We start from the raw sequence: 16,385 nt of genomic DNA, 5'->3' as shown, positions 1-16,385 counted from the left end.
GAAGTTACCTTCACTCAAGAAAAACCAAAGAAGTTCAGGGTTCTTCTCTCAGCTGTAAAGGCATGTGGTGAACATGGAGGTGTCTGCTAGCTTTCTCTCCAGGCTTCTTGTTTAATGAAGCTCCCGGGAGAGAGCTTCTTCATCTCCAAAGGTCTCTGGCTGCTTGGGCTCTCTGCATTGTGGCTCTCTCCAAAAATGTTTCCTCTTTTAAAGGACTCCAGTAAACTAATCAAGACCCACCTGTAATAGTGGAGTCACATTTCCCTCTAATTAACACCCACAATGGGGTGAGTCACATCTCCATTGAGATAATCTAATCAAGTCTCCAAACTAAAGTGCTGAATAGGGATTAAAAGAAAAGTCTGCCTCCAAAAGATGGGATCAGGATTAAAACATGACTTTCTAGGGTACATAATTCTTTCAAACTGGCCACAGATATATCTTGTTTTTTTTCTCTTTTTACTTTTACTAATAGTCTTCATTTCTACACTCTTCTCCAAACCTCTCTCTCTTGCCTTGTCCTGTTGCCTATAGCTCCCTTTAGCATTTCTGGTAGATCTGGTCTCTTAGTCACAAACTCTCTCAATAATTGTCTGGAAATATTTTCATCTCCCCCTCATTTTTGAAGGACAGTTTTGTGGGTGTGCTGGTTTGGAAGGATTTATGTAGAAAAGCCATGTTTTAATCCTAATCAATCTTGTAGGAGCACCATTTCTTTTGATCCCTATTCAGTAATGTAGGTTGGAAATTTTCATAACAAGTGGGAAATTTTCAGTGATTATTTCCTCCATTAGTCTTTCTGCCCCTTTTCCCTTCTCTTCTCCTTCTGGGACACCCATCACACATATATTCATGAACTTTATGTTGTCATTCAATTCCCTAAGACTTGCTCATATTTTTCCATTCTGTTTTCTACCTGTTCTTTTGTGTGTTGGATTTCAGATGTGTGTAAAAGTGATGCCACCTTTGTATGCTGCAGTTCCAAAGGTTGTCTCTTTACTACAAGGAATTAACACTCAATTTATTAGTATTACCCTAAATAGGGCCAGTCAACCCATTTGCTTTTGTTTTTAACATGGGCAGGCTCTGGGAATAGAACCCAGGTCTCTGGCATGGCAGGTGAGAACTCTGCCACTGAGCCACCATGGCCCGCCCAGTCAACGCATTTTTGCCATCACCTGGGAAGAAGAATAAAGGATTGTCATGTAATCCCACGAGGCTATTTACATAGCCTGGTCATCTGCCAAAGTTCACTAATCCTTCCTTCTGCCTCTTCAAATCTGCTGTGTGTGTTTTCCATTGTTTTTGTTTTTTTTTTTAATCTCCTCTATTGTGCCTTTCATTTCCATAAGTTCCACCATTTGTTTTTTCAAACTTTCAAGTTCTTCTTTATGTTCATCCAATTTCTTCTTTATATCCTTCATCTCTTTTGCTATATCTTCCCTCAACTCATCGATTTGATTTTTGATGAGATTTTCCATGTCTGTTCGAACTTGCTGAATTAGTTGTTCCAACTCCTGTATTTCATTTGAAATGTTGAAATGGGCCATATTTCAACTTTGAAATATGGGCCATATCTTCAATTTTCCTAGTATGACTCATGATTTTTTGCTGGTGTCTAGGCATTTGATTTCCTTAATTAATTTAGTCTGGAGCCATTTTCACTCTCTTACTAGGGTTTTTTGTTTGTTTGTTTGTTTTTTGCTTGTTGGCCTTGTTCTCTATCTGTTCTTTGGTAATCAATTTATGCTAGACCTCTAGCATAGCTTCTGTTTAACTGATCAGAATTTTTAGCTCTTATTTCTCTGTTTCTTGCACTTCCTATATGCCAGCCTGTTTTTTTGAGGTGGGTCTCCTCAGATATGATTGGCCCCAGTCAGATTTTCCCAGACCAGAGAGGCCCACATCCCAGGAGGAAAGAATAGCCAGTGTCAAGTTTTCCTGTTGGTAAGACCCAGCAGGCCGTCTAGCTTTCTTGCAAAGCCTCTAAACTCTGCTTTTTGTATCCTGCCCAGGGGTGCTGCTTCTCAGCCCTCAGCTCCTCACATAAAGTGGTTCAGAGCCTTTAATTCTCAGTTGACCCTGTCCCTGCCAGGGGCATGGTTTGTACAGAGGCTGAGGTAGAAAGTGTGCTTAGGTTCCTTCTATTTACAGCCCCCTGGGGCCTGAGTTCCCTGAAAGAGCTGGGGCCCGTCCCCCTTTTCTTGAGGAAATAAGCCTTTTAGGGAATCATCTCCTTCACTTGATTTGTTACTTTGTCTCTCAGACATATCTTAACTCAGCCCTTGCCTGGGTCCCCCTGACAATTGAGAATTCCTGGGGCTTTCTCTAATGAACTTCTTGGATTCATTTGAAAATAAAATAAAATAATAAAAGAAATCCTTTTTTAGAGTCAGTCCCCAGCCCCCAAGATCCAGTACTCTGAGCTCAGCCTACTTCAAAATCCTCTATCTTTATTCTATTTCATCTTATTTTTTTTCTGTTAGCCTTGCCTCCTATCTGATGGGATAAAATCCCAGTTGGAGCTTGGCTGAGCTTCCTTCCCTTGCCCTCAGTAGAAACCATTTAAAGATACACACTTAAGAGAATTATCCCTAAAGTTAAATGTTAAACTGTGTCTATTAAACAAATGTTAAAACCTGTGCATATTTTGATTAAAGAAAAGGGGGATGGGCCCCAGCTCCTTCACCTGACTAGTTACTTTGTCTCTCAGACATGCCTTAATTCTGCCCTTGCCTGGGGCAGGGCTGAAGCCTGAGAATGTCTGCACATCTATCTAATGAGCTGTTAAGACATTAAAAAGAGAAAGAGAGAAAGCCTTTTCAGCCCCAGCTCCCCTGGTTTGCCAGTCAAGATCCAGAGTTGACACACGACTCTATGTGTCCCCAGGCCGTATGTACCCCCTTTTCTTGGAGCCTAACCTTTTCCAGTATTTTGTGCTTGTCCAACTCAAAAGCCTCTGTTTTGCTTTTCCATCAGCCCTGTCCTCTTTCTGCTGGGGCAAAAACTCCTAGTTCCTTTAGTGCTCACTCCAGATTGATCTGTGCTCAGGGTTTGTTTTCAGCAGTCTGAATTTGTTAATTAGTTCTGCAATTGGAGCGTGGTTGCACTACTTTCCTTGCCCTGAATAAAGTCTGTTTTCTTATCCCTCAGGGAACCAGTCCTCTGTGGTTTGGGAAACTTACCGGTCTGTGTGGGATCTCAGCTGTTCCAATGGTTCCAGAAAGGTGGAAGATTGTGTCTGGTCACTGAAGTCCCCCAAATAGTTGTTCCAGAAAGTTCCTGGCTATTTACTAGGTGCCCAGGAGGATGAACTAAATTCCACACCTCATCATGCCACCATTTTGCCCTGCATCTGCTATTTCATCTTTACAACCAGGGATGGGCAGTCACTCATGGTAGACTGCAATGCCTTGGCTGCCCTGTCAATTTGGGGGGTATTATATGTCTGAAAAAGGCAAATTTTATTCCTTTTATGGTAATTGATAAAGTACAATGTTTTCCTATGCCACATGTGCTAAAACAACTTATGGCTTTCTTGGGACTATTGGGGTTTTGGAAAGCTTTCATTCCTTAATTAGCCCAATGTTAAAACCTGTGTATATTTTGATTAGGAAAACCTATCCCTGGGAATGGGATACCTCCCAGCAGGCTGCCTTTGAAAAAGTCAGATGGGCCATCGCACTAACTCAGACTTTACAGGGGGTGAACACAGATGTGCCTTGTGAATTAGACATGGCAATACCAATATTGATTTTGAGTGGGGCTTGTGGCAAAAGCAACAAGCAAAGTGACTTAAAAGAGCCAAACTGAGGTACAGTCTCTTAGGAATAAACCGTGTGTTACCTATAAGGCTTTACTGTAATTTGAAGAAATAACTCAGAAATGCCTTATGAAATTACGAAGAGCCATTCCCACACAGGGTTGGATACAGGACCCTGCTACTAAGTCTCACCCTGGCATTGTACAATTGAGCACATTAATGAAAAAGAACGCTTATCTGATACAGCACAGCATGTTTCAACAACAGTCCTGTTTATTTTGGAAAAGCTGCTGGGATGCAATATACCAGAAATGGAATGACTTTTAAAAAGAGAATTTATTAAGTTACAAGTTTACTGTTCCAAGGCAGTAAAAATTAAAGCAAGACTATAAAAATGTCCAAACTAAGGCATCCATGGAAAGATAATGTGCCCATTTGAATCTATTGTGTACCCCTGAAAAGCCATGTCCTTTAATTCTCATTTAATATTGCTGGGTGGTATCTTTTTTTTTTGTTTTTTTAACATTTCCATGGAGATATGGCCCACCCAATTGTGGGTGGTAACTTTTGATTAGATGGTTTCCATGGAGATATGTCTTCACCCATTCAAGCTGGGATTGCTTACCGAAGCCCTTTAAGAAGGAACCATTGTGGAAAAAGCTTTAGAGCCATGAGAGCCAACAGAACCAATAGAGCCAACAGAACAGTCAGAGACCTGGGGAAGCTGTTGAAGAGAAAGCTAGATATTGGTATGTCCCTCCCAATTGAGAGAGAAACCCCAAACTTCATCTGCCTTTCTTGAGTGAAGGTCACCTCCTGTTGGTGCTTTAATTTGGACATTTTCACAGCCTTAGAACTGAAGACTTGTGTTCTAGTTTGCTAACTGCTGGAATGCAATATACCAGAAACAGAATGGCTTTTAAAAAGGAGAATTTAATGAGTTCCTAGTTTATAGTTCTAAGGCTGAGAAAATGTCCCAATTAAAACAAGTCTATAGAAATATCCAATCAAAGGCATCCAGGGAAAGATACCTTGGTTCAAGAAGGCCGATGAAGTTCAGGGTTTTTCTCAAGTGAGAAGGCACATGGTGAACACAGTCAGGGCTTCTCTCTCAGCTGGAAGGGCACATGGCAAACATGGCATCATCTGCTAGCTTTCTCTCCTGGCTTCCGGTTTCATGAAACTCCCCAGTTTCATGACTTGACTTAACAGACATTTACAGAACGTTACACTCCACAACAGCACAGTACACGTTTTTCTCAAGTGCTTATGGATTATCCTCAAGCATAGACCATATGCTGGGGCACACAGCAAGTCTCAATAAATTTTAAAAGATTGAAATTATACAAAGATGAATCTGAGGCTTCTTTTAGTTCTAGAAGAGTTAGTGGCTAACATGATATTATCAATACAATGAAACAGAGTTAGACTTTTCTGCTTAGCCAAATTCTTTGCCGTGAGGTTTTGGCAGATGATCAGGCTAAGTGAACACCTTCATGGGAGCACAATGAAAATCTTTGCTCTCCTCAGGAAAGGGTGAAAACAGGTTGACTGGCCTTATTCAAGGAATAAGGCCCCATTTTCCTTCTTCATCTCCAAAGGTTGCTGGCTCGTGGACTCTCTGCATCTCATGGCTACATCGTTTTGCTCTCTCTGAATCTCTTATTCCCCTTTTATAGGACTCCAATAAACCAATCAAGACCCGCCCAAACGGGTGGAGACATGTTGTCCCCTAATCCAGCTTAATAACCACTCTTGACTAAATCACATCATCCAGGGAGATGATCTGATCACAGTTTCAAACATACATTATTGAATAGGGATTATTCTACCTTTATGAAATGGGATTTATATCAAAACATGGCTTTTCTTAGGAGGCATACTTCCTTTCAAACCAGCACAACTTGCAAGTTAATAAAGTCCCCTTTTTAAAAGGCATTTTGTTTCTTGGTATACTGGAGGAGTCAGTGCACTGGAAAATCTGGAAAAGACTCTTCATTTAGGCCTGAAAGCACGGATTTCATCAATTATGCATGACGGCCTCACTTAGTGGAGTAGTCACCTCTGTGTGGGGAACCCCTCACATTCTGTGGTGTCTTGTACTACTAATGGCGCAGTGTGTGTCCTCTGGTCAACGTGGTCTGCTGTGGGGGGTGGACTGTGAGGACCCAGGGCCCCCCCAGACACACACACATTTCAAGAGCAAGTCACACAGCTGCCGATGTGACCCGGACAGACATTAAAGGACAAATTGTGTAAAGACCCCCCATCCCCTAATCAAGTCTCACGGGACTCTGACCTTATTAGCTGACCCCCTCCCCAGGACTCCTCCCTCTCCCTCTTGGTTCTGGGCACAGTGCAAGTTCTACTTCCCAACCAGCCACCATTGGGAAGGATTTTCCTCTGTCCGTAGTCCCCTAATTAAACTCATAGCTCACCTTCTGCCTTGGTCTCGGGGCGGTGCTGTGCGGGGACACCCACCTGTGCTCTGCTCATGTGCCCAGCCCCTACATGATGGCAATGCTGAGCCCACTCACCTGTCGGCGGGTCCGGAAGGAGCATTCTATTTCTGAAAAAGAGCTGTGCTATTTTAAAGTGTCAGTGTCTTAAAATGCAATCGCTATGGAAATGTTCCAGATTAAAGGGGGGTGAGGAGACCTGTGTTCCTGTGACGTGCACTGGTAGGACAGAAGTGAGAAGATGCAGCACCATTGTAGACGAGGTGGGGAGCACGGGACTCCCGATGTCTGCGGGGTGGGGATGGCCCAGCCATGGCGCCTTCCCGTGACCTGGGTCACCCTCCCCCAGCATCTGTCCACAAGAAATGGACGAGGTGTGCGTGTAGACCTCACAGTAGCTGAATTCATCAGAGTTGGAACCTGGGAACAGCCAGAAGTGCATCCAACATGTGGGTAAATGGCCGTGGTTCATACACACAGGAGCTCAGCAATGAAATGGAACAAGGGTGGATAAAACGATACTGGCAACCTCAAAAGCTGTATGCAGAGGGAGGGAAGATAGGCATGAAATCATACTCAGCCATTTTGTGTGTGCACAGTTCTAGAGCAGGAAAACAATCCCGTGGTGAAAGACAGCAGAAGAGCAGTCGCCTGAGTGTGGGAGGGGAGTGAATGGGAACGGCTACAGAAAACCTTTGCACGTGGAAGTGTTTGATATCTCCACAGACTTGCATTTATCCTGGGGTATGCATTTGTCAAACTTCTCCACTGTGCACTCAGTATCTGTGCATCCCACTGTTTCAAAATCAGAAACTGTTTTAGTTCATTCAGCTGCCAGAATGCAACATACCAGAAACAAAACAGCTTTTAAAAAGGGAACTTATTAAGTTGCAAGTTTATAGTTCTAAGGCAATAGAAATGTCCAAACTAAGGTGTTCAAAGAAAGATACCTTGACTCCAAAGAAAGGGCTGATGACGTTAAGGGAGGGGGGCGTGCGGTTCTCTCTCAGCTGGGAAGGCAAATGACAATGTCGGCTAGCTTTCTCTCCCCATTTCATGAAGCTTCCCTGGGGGCGTTTTCCCTCTGCATCTCCGAAGGTCTCTGGCTATGTGAGCTCTGTTGGTTCTGGTGCTTTCTTGACTCTGAACCTGTTTCCAAAATGGTTATGGGGCTCCAGTAAGCAACCCCACTTTGAACAGATATAGACACATCTCCATGGAAACCACCTAATCAAAAGTTATCACCCACAACTGGATGGGTCACATCTCCATGGAAACACTTAAAGAGATCCCACCCAGCAATACTGCATGAGAATTAAAGAACTTGGCTTTTCTGGGGTACACAACAGTTTTAAACCAGCACAGACCCTAACTATTTTAAAAACACACTGCACTGAGATGTCGTTTTTCATTACTCAGAGTGGCAGAAATCCTCCAGTTTAGCAATATGCTGTGTGGGCTGTGAAGGTGAAACAGGCTCTCCAAGACGGTGTGAGCCCCGGGGAGGAAGCTAACAGGATTTACATCAAAAATTACAAATGCATATACCCTTTGACCCACAGTTCCCCTTTGAAAACACAGCCTGCAAGCACCCTTGAATGTGTGCACAGCAGCATATGCAGAAGGCTGGTTTGTAATGGCAAATTTAACCTCATGGTGCAAAGGAATATTTGCAACAGCCTCCTGTTGGGATGGAATTACATCCCCCACGCTTCCGTTCCCAACCCTGGCCATGTGGCTGTGAAATAGGGTCTTTTGAAGATGTTAAGCTATGCACAAACCAAAAGAGGGTGGGTCTCACTCTAATATGGCTGAAACAAAGCAAGGAAAGGAAATTGGACATAGTGTTTTAGTTTCCGCTGCTGCTCAAGCAAGCAGGCTGGCTTACAGTGAGCATTTATTTGCTCATGGTTTTGAGGTCAGGAAAAAGGCCAAATGAAGTCCTCATCAAGCTGATGCTACCTTCCTGAAGGCCTGATTCCAGCAATCGGTGCCACATGGCCAGGCACAGGGTGGCCTCTCCTGGCCTCTCCCTTCTCTTCCGGATCCCGTGACATCCAGTTCACAGCTCTCCCTCTGTGGATCTCTCTCTGGGTCTCAATTTCCAGCAAGAGGTTTAAGACCCGCCCTGATTGAGACGGGCCTCATCTCAGGAGTGGATTTTGTCTAAGAACATGTTTTTCCAGGGTGCATACAGCTCCAAACCACTAAACACACAGAAAGAAGAGAGCCAGAGGGAGCGGCCAGAGGCCGGACGTTAACGGGACAGGAAAAGAGCAGAGCAGATGCTGCCATGTACGTCGCGGTGGGATGGAAAAGCGCAGGACCCAAAGGCTGTGGTAGGTGCCCCCCAGGAGGAAGCCAGCTGCTCAGCCTCTGCAGCAGCGAGCCCGTGAATGCCTGCGGTGATGCTGACCCATTGTGTGGCATCTGCTTTAGCAGCCGGGGAACTAAATCAACTATCTTCTGCATAAAAATGGGGCAGACAAGAATAAATGGAGGTTTGCTTCTATCTGCCTAAAGAAATTCAGGAAGCCTTTAACTTTAGTGGTCGCCGCGGCCACCAGGGTCTGTTACCTAGAAAGATCTCTCTGGGAGTCACAGTTAACTGCTGAAGGGACAAGATTCCACAGGGAAGGAGGGCAGGTATTGAGAGCCGGCATTGGAGGAAACAAATCAAAGAGAAGGGCAGCCTGCTACCGCTCCACTGACACATGTGTACACTCCTGTGCACATGAACAAATGCACACTCACACCTGCTCTCACATGCATGCATGTGCACACAGGCACACTCACACCTGCTCTCATACATGCACATACACACATGCAAACTTACACCACCTCTCGTGCGTGCACATGCACACCTGCTCTCGTGCACACCTGCCAGTATATGCTTCACCAGACAACTCACTCTGCTAAAAGATGGTCTATCACTGAAAATGATAGAACTTCACACCTGTGCATGGACACTTTAAAAAACTTAAGATAAAAGGATTGCACCAAAGACAGATAAAGAATATTCATCACAAGAGAAATTGCCCAAAAAAACAGAGGAAACTTCGGACAAAAAATTTCTGATGCTTCCAGACAGCCTGATCTCTCCAAGCAGAAAAACAACTCAAAGAAAGATGCATGGTTTCAAAGAAAAGATTAGAGGTTAAAAGAACCTGTGAGCATCAGGAGCTCAAAAGAGAGGTGGAATGGAGAAATCATTTTGGAGATTACACCCCCTTTTGAAAGAAGGAAAAAATAAACAGGACTGAAAACACCTGTAAGGATAAGACAGAGAAGCTCGAGGAAATTGCACAAAATAAGATGAAAATGATTACCATATAAAAACAAAATAAAAGAAGAAAGAAGGTACAGAATTCAGACCAAAAAGATCAAATAAATGCATAATTGGTGTTCCTGAAGAAAATACTGAAGGACACAGCAGAAGAAATGTTTCCTGACCTTAATCTTGAATCTGAAGTTCAGAAGAACATATATCCTGGGAAGTTTTCTTTTTTGAGGGGGCTGGGGGTGGGGTGGGGAGGGGACTGATACAACAGCAAGACATAGTCTGCTGAAGTTACTATACTTCAACATAACAGCAGTGATTGTGCAGTGCACCAACTAAATATCAGAAGATACCAGCTAAAAAATCCTGAGGGTAAAAAGTGTGACCCAAGGATTCTACAGACAATAAATCTATCCATACGTATAAAGGAGACAGATAGAAAGCTCAAGGATGCTAGAACTTTAAAAATGTACCAGGCAGGCAGGAAGCGGGGGAGCAGGAAACTCAGGGTGCCCGGGGCAGTCCTGGAACCCTCTGTGCCAGCACAATTGGTTACAGTCACACTCACACGCTCAAAAGTGCTGTAGTGTGGGGGTGGGGGGCAAGGTGCCATGAGGGTCGTGATGAGATCGGCTGAGAAAACCGGAACACGGCTGTTGATTAGATAAAAGCATTAAGGCAAATGTGTGAAGTCGTAAGAAATGCACAGAGCAGGATTTAAAGGGCAAGGGCCAAGCTATGTAGATCTCAACCTCAAATGGTTAAAAAAAAAGAATTCTAGGCGTGTGCATACATGCATGTGTGTGCTGACTGTGTGTGCATGCGCATGCATGTGTGCATGTGTGTGTGTAGGAGAGAGCACACGTGATAAAACAAATGGAGCAAAGCGTGTCTTCCTCTCCTAGGAATGCGGTAACCAAGCCCCACTAACTGGGTAACTTACACAACAGAAAATGGGATCCCACAAATCCCTGGTAGCCAGAAGTCTAAAACCAAGGCATAGGAGGGGCCGTGCCCCCTCCGGCCCCCACGGGGAAGCCATGTGCTGTAAGAATCAAGCTAAATTTAGCTTTTACACAAGGTGAAGGCAGGGAGAAGGGAGGGCTTCATGATGCAAGCTTAGAACTAGCACCAAATCCTTGATGGCCTGGGTCATCAAAATGTCAAACATAATCAAAGGGGGAACCTTCGGTGGGATGTTCAAATTACACTATCTGTATAGGCTGTAACCTCTGGAGTGTCCGATCAGTGGAGAACCAGGGGAGGGTGTGCGAGCTAAGGCATAGGTACAGCCATTTCAGCATTCTATTGTTTGGCCGGCCAGCTACCATCTTGTGTTCAGCTGGGCGCGGGCTCTTACAAGATCGTAAATAAATTCTTTTCTCCTTACAATGGGATGAGCATTTGTTCTCCTTCAGGTACCACCTTCTATCTAACACCTGCCTCTGCAGCTTCTGGTGCACCATCCTTGCATCGCGGCTGCCCACGTTTGCTCCAACCTCTGCACTGCCATCTTGGCTCCTTTTTCTCATAGGGACACCCAGACTAGACGAAGGGACTACTCTGATGCAGGGTGGCCTCGTCTCAACGAATCCCATCTTCAAGGACCCTGTTTCCAAATAAGGTCGCGTCTGGAAACACGGGAGGTTAGGGTTTCCACGTATCCTTCCGCGGACATGACTCCAACCATGAAAAGGAGAAGAAGGCGCCGGCGCCTGGCCCTTGGATTGTTTTTGTTTCTGCAACTTTGTGTAAATTTAAAATTGGTTGCAAATAAATTGTTGTTCCAGGTTGGACAACAGATTATATGATCGGCCAAGGCATGAGCCTTCTTCGATAACTACTGATAACAAAATCCAGCCAGCCAGGAGCTGAACAGAAACCAGGAACTCAGACAGGCTCGCCACAGGCTTTGGAATCATTTGCGTGTCAAACTGAGCGGGGGTGAGGGGGTGTGTGTGGGGGGGGGACAGCTGTAGAAACCATAACACGAGGAACAGAATTTTAAAGCTAAAAAATTGGCTCATTTTAAAAAATTTTAACAAAATTGGTGGTAGTTCAAGAGTCAAAAATAACTTCTGAACTTGACACATTTGGTTTAAGTTTGGTTTAAGAATACACACGGGCTCTTAAAGTTTCTCGGTGGGTTTCAGCAGAGCCTTCTGGGTGCATGTTAGGGGAGGGGGAAGCTTTTGTCCTACTTGGGCATTCTGTCCAGCTTCACCTCAGCTTACTGCTGTTAAATTCAAGCCTTGGGGCACCTGATGATTATATTACAATCAGGACCATATATGCCCGGGCTCTCCCAGCACAGCTCAGTGTCTTCAGCGACTGTGAACATGCTGGCGAGGGCGAGCCCATTCGGCTTCCTCTTGGTTCCTGCTGTCCTAGTGCCCCAGGTCAGCCGCGACAAATGGCCACCAACTGGGCCACCGCTTAAACTAACAGCTTATCCTCTCGGCCACTGGAGGCTGCAAGTCCAAAACCATGTATGGTGGGGCTGTGTTCACTCCGGAGGCGCCTCCCCTCCCCCCACCCCCAACTTCCCTCCCCCCACCCCTATCCTCCCACCCCCCCACCCCCACCCCCACCCCCACCATTCTGGGCTTGCCAATGCACAAACCAGCCTCCACCTCCCCCCACTCGCCTCTGGGCCTCCGTCTCGTGTCCCTCCCCCTCCCCCTTTAAGAACAGCAGTCAAGTCTGGGTTAAGACCCACCCTTCTCCAGTGTTAGGCTAAACCTCCCCCTTGAACTCACAGACTTAGCAAACATTCCGGGAAACTTCCCCCATAACTTCCTGGAGCCACCCCCACCCCCCAGCAAGACTCAGCAGTCCCGTGATGCCAGTCCCGGGTGCCAGTCCACCCTCTGGCAGCTGCATTCCCGCATTAGCTCCCCTGCTGCAACCTCCCTCCAGCAGTTACAGCCCTGTCTGACTTTAAAACCCTACAGCCAGCTCCCCATTTAGGACCCTTCTCCCCCTTCTAAGCCAACCAACGAAAACCTAGACAATGAAAGTCCCTTTCCCTGCTTCCTGCCAACATCCTACAAAAACTGTACCTCTTCCCGCCTGCTCGGGGTTGGCGCCCTCTTAGGCTTCAGCCCACCTGTGCAAGCCATGCAATAAAGCTCCTTTAATCAAGTTCGAATTTTCATCTCTTCTCCTCTGGAACAAAAAACAATCGGCCAGGAAGACCTCAACTTAACTACTTGCATCTGCAGAGACCCACTTCCACAGAGATACTGGGGGTTAGGAATTCAAGGCGTCTTTTGGGGGGACACCCGCATTATCAGATTTTCTTATTACGAGGACAGACCTTTCCTACAAGGTTTTGAAAGCCGGAAGGGTCAGGGGGTGGCCAAGCCTCCTGGCCTGTTCAGGGGCCTTTGCCACACAGCTGCGTGGAGGACAGACAACGGAGAAGCACCCTGGAATTTCTGCATGTGGCCGATGGGGTTCACAACTGGTTCAACACCAGAAAAAGAGATTTTTTTTTTGTTTGTCTATTTTGTTTTAACTTTTATTGTGTAGTATAACAATATACAAGGCAAAGAAATAAAAAAACAATAATTTTCAAAGCACGAGATAAGCACTGGAATAACCAATGTGAACCTTTGAATGGCTTCCGTTGTTTGAAAGTGTTCCATGTGTGAAAGCCCTGGCGAGCGGTGCCCCTCATCCCTAAAAGCATTCACACACCAGCTGCTCTTTATGTTCCTATAAAATACTTTGTTTTTAGAACAGTTTTGCCCTGACAGGAAAATTGAGAGGTTGTCTACAAAGTTCCTGATTACCCTGCTTCCACCTTCCCTTATTATTAACATCTTACATTAGGATGGGGCATTTGCCACAATTAATGAACAGATGTTAATAAATTATTATTAGATGCTGTGCAGGTTTGAAAGGATTATGCCCCCTAGAAAAGCCAGGTTTTAATCCTGATCTAATCTTGTAGAACCAGCCATTTCTTTAATCCTGATTCAATACTGCAGGTTGGAAATTTTAATTAGGTTATCTGTATAGAGATGTGACAAGCCCAATTGTGGGTATTAACTTTTGATTAGATGGAGATGCGACTCCATCCATTCCAGGTGAGTCTTGATTAGTTTACTGAATCTTTTATAAGAGGAAACATTTAGGAGCGAGCAACAAGAGAGAACAGGAGAACCAGTCAAGCCAGAGACTTTTGGAGATGAAGAAGGAAAACGCCCCTGGGGGAGCTTCATGAAACAAGAGGTCTGGAGAGAAAGCTAGCAGATATCACCATTCTCACCATTTGCCTTTCCAGTTGAGAGAAACTCTGTGAACTTCAGAAACCCTGACTTCATCGGCCTTTCTTGAGTAAAGGTAACCTCTTATTGGGGCCTTAATTTGGACGTTTTTATAGACTTGCTTTAATTTAGACAAGTTCACAGCCTTAGAACTGTAAACTTCAACTTAATAAACTTCCCCTTTTAAAAGCCGTTTTGTTTCTGGTATATCGCATTCCAGCAAATAGCAAATTAGAACAGATGTGAGCAGGAAAGACTTCCAGCCAAGAATTCTCTAACCAGCCAAGCAGTCTTGCAAAATTGAGGGAGAGATTAAAATCTTCAAAGACAAACAAAGACAGAGAGAACTGGTCACCAAAAGACCTGCCCTACAAGAAATACTAAAGGGAGTCCTATCAGCTGAACAAAAAACAGGAATTGAAGAGTACCAGTAAGGGTAACCAAAATGATAAAAAGAGAAAGAAGGGAAAGAATATAGAGATCTGACAAATAAAACCGAAGGATAGGGTGGCAGATTCAAGAACTACATTTACAGTAATCATTTTCAATGCTAATGGACTAAACTTGCCAATTAAAAGATACAAATTGGCAGAATGGATTAAAAAAAATATGATCCATCTATATGCTGCTTACAAGAGGCTCATCTTACACCCAAAGGCACAAATAAGTTGAAATTGAAAGGATGGAAAAAGATGTTCCATGTAAGCTGTAACCAAAAGAAAGCAGGAGTAGCTATACTAATATCAGATAAAATAGACTTTAAATCTAAAGAAGTCATAAGAGATAATGAAGGACACTACATACTAATAAAAGGGACAATTCATCAAGAAAAAATAACAGTCATAAGTGCTTATGCTCCCAATCAAGGAGCTTCAAAGTATTTGAGGCAAACACTAGCAAAACTGAAAGGAGCTATAGACGTTTCAACAGTAATAGTGGGAGATGTTAGTACATCTCTCTCCTCTATGGACAGAACAACTGGGCAGAGGATCAACAAAGAAAATAGAAAATATATGAAACAGACCTAGTGGACACATACAGATTGATACTGTTCTAGTTTGTTAGCTGCCAGAATGCAATTTACCAGAAATGGAGCAGCTTTTAAAAAGGGTAATTTAATAAGTTGTAAGTTAACAATTTTTAGGCTGTGGAAATGTCCCAGTTAAAGCAAGTCTATAGAAATGTCCAATCTAAGGCACCCTGGGAAAGGTACCTTGATTCATGAAGGCTGATGAAGTTCAGAGTTTCTCTCTCAAGTGGAAAGGCACATGGCAAACATGGTCAGGCGTTCTCTCTTGGCTGGAAAGGATGTGGTAAACACGGCGTCATCTGCTAGCTTTCCCTACTGGCTTCCTGTTTCATGAAGCTCCCCGGGAGGCGTTTTCCTTCTTCATCTCCAAAGGTCGCTGGCTTGTGGACTCTCTGCTTCGTGGTGCTACAGCATTCTCTGCTCTCTCTAAATCTCTAGCTTTCTCCAGAATGTTTCCTCTTTTATAGGACTCCAGTAAACTAATCAAGACCCACCCGAATGGATAGAGATATGCCTCTACCTAATCCAGTTTAACAACTGCTCTTGATTGAGTCACATCTCCAGAGAGATGATCTAATTACACTTTCAAACATACAGTACTGAATAGGGATTAAAAGAAATGGCTGCTTTTACAAAATAGGATTAAGATTAAAACATGGCTTTTCTAGGGTACATACTTCCTTTCAAACCCACACAGTCACACCCGAAAACACCAAGGTATACATTCTTCTCTAGGGCCCATGAAATGTTCTCCAGAATAGATCATAAGCTGGGGCACAAAACAAGTCTTCATATATTTAACAAGACTGAAATTATCCAAAGTACTTTCTCTAATCACGACAGAACTGAGCTGGAAATTAATAATCACCAAAGAACCAGAACTTTGGCAGATATATGGAGCTTAAAAAATACACTCATAAAAAATTAGTGTGTCAAAGAAGAAATTGCTAGAGAAAATTGGTAAATACCTGGAAATGAATGAAAATGAAAATACAACATATCAGAATTTATGGGATGCGACAAAGGCAATGCTGAGAGGCAACTTTATTGTCCCAAATGCATATAATAAAAAAGAAGAACGAGCAAAATTTGATGCCTTAACTGTCACCTGGAGGAACTAGAGAAAGAACAGCAAACTAACCCCAAAGCATACAGAAGTAGAGAAATAACTAAGATTATAGAGGAAATAAATGAACTGGAGAACAACAGCAACAAAAAAACAATAGGAAGAATCAACAAAACCAAAAGTTGGTCCTTTGAGAAAGCCAATAAAATTGATGAACTCCAAGCTACACTGACCAAGAAAAAAAAAAAAGAGAGGGTGCAAATAAACCATCAGAAATGGGAAGGTCACCAGCATGGATCCTGAGGAAACTCTAAAAATCATAAGAGGACGATATGAACAATTATATGCCAACAAACTAGACAATTTAGATGAAAACGGACAAATTTCTAGAAACATGTAAACAATTGACACTGACTAGAAAAGAAATAGAAGATCTTAACAAGCCAATTACAAGTAAAGAGTTTCGATCAATCATCAAAAAACTTTTTACAAAGAAAAGCCCAGGGTCAGATG

This window comes from Tamandua tetradactyla, chromosome 14 (assembly GCF_023851605.1).
Source record: "Tamandua tetradactyla isolate mTamTet1 chromosome 14, mTamTet1.pri, whole genome shotgun sequence".
Taxonomy (NCBI): Eukaryota; Metazoa; Chordata; class Mammalia; order Pilosa; family Myrmecophagidae; genus Tamandua; species Tamandua tetradactyla.
This window is presented reverse-complemented; position numbering follows the sequence as displayed.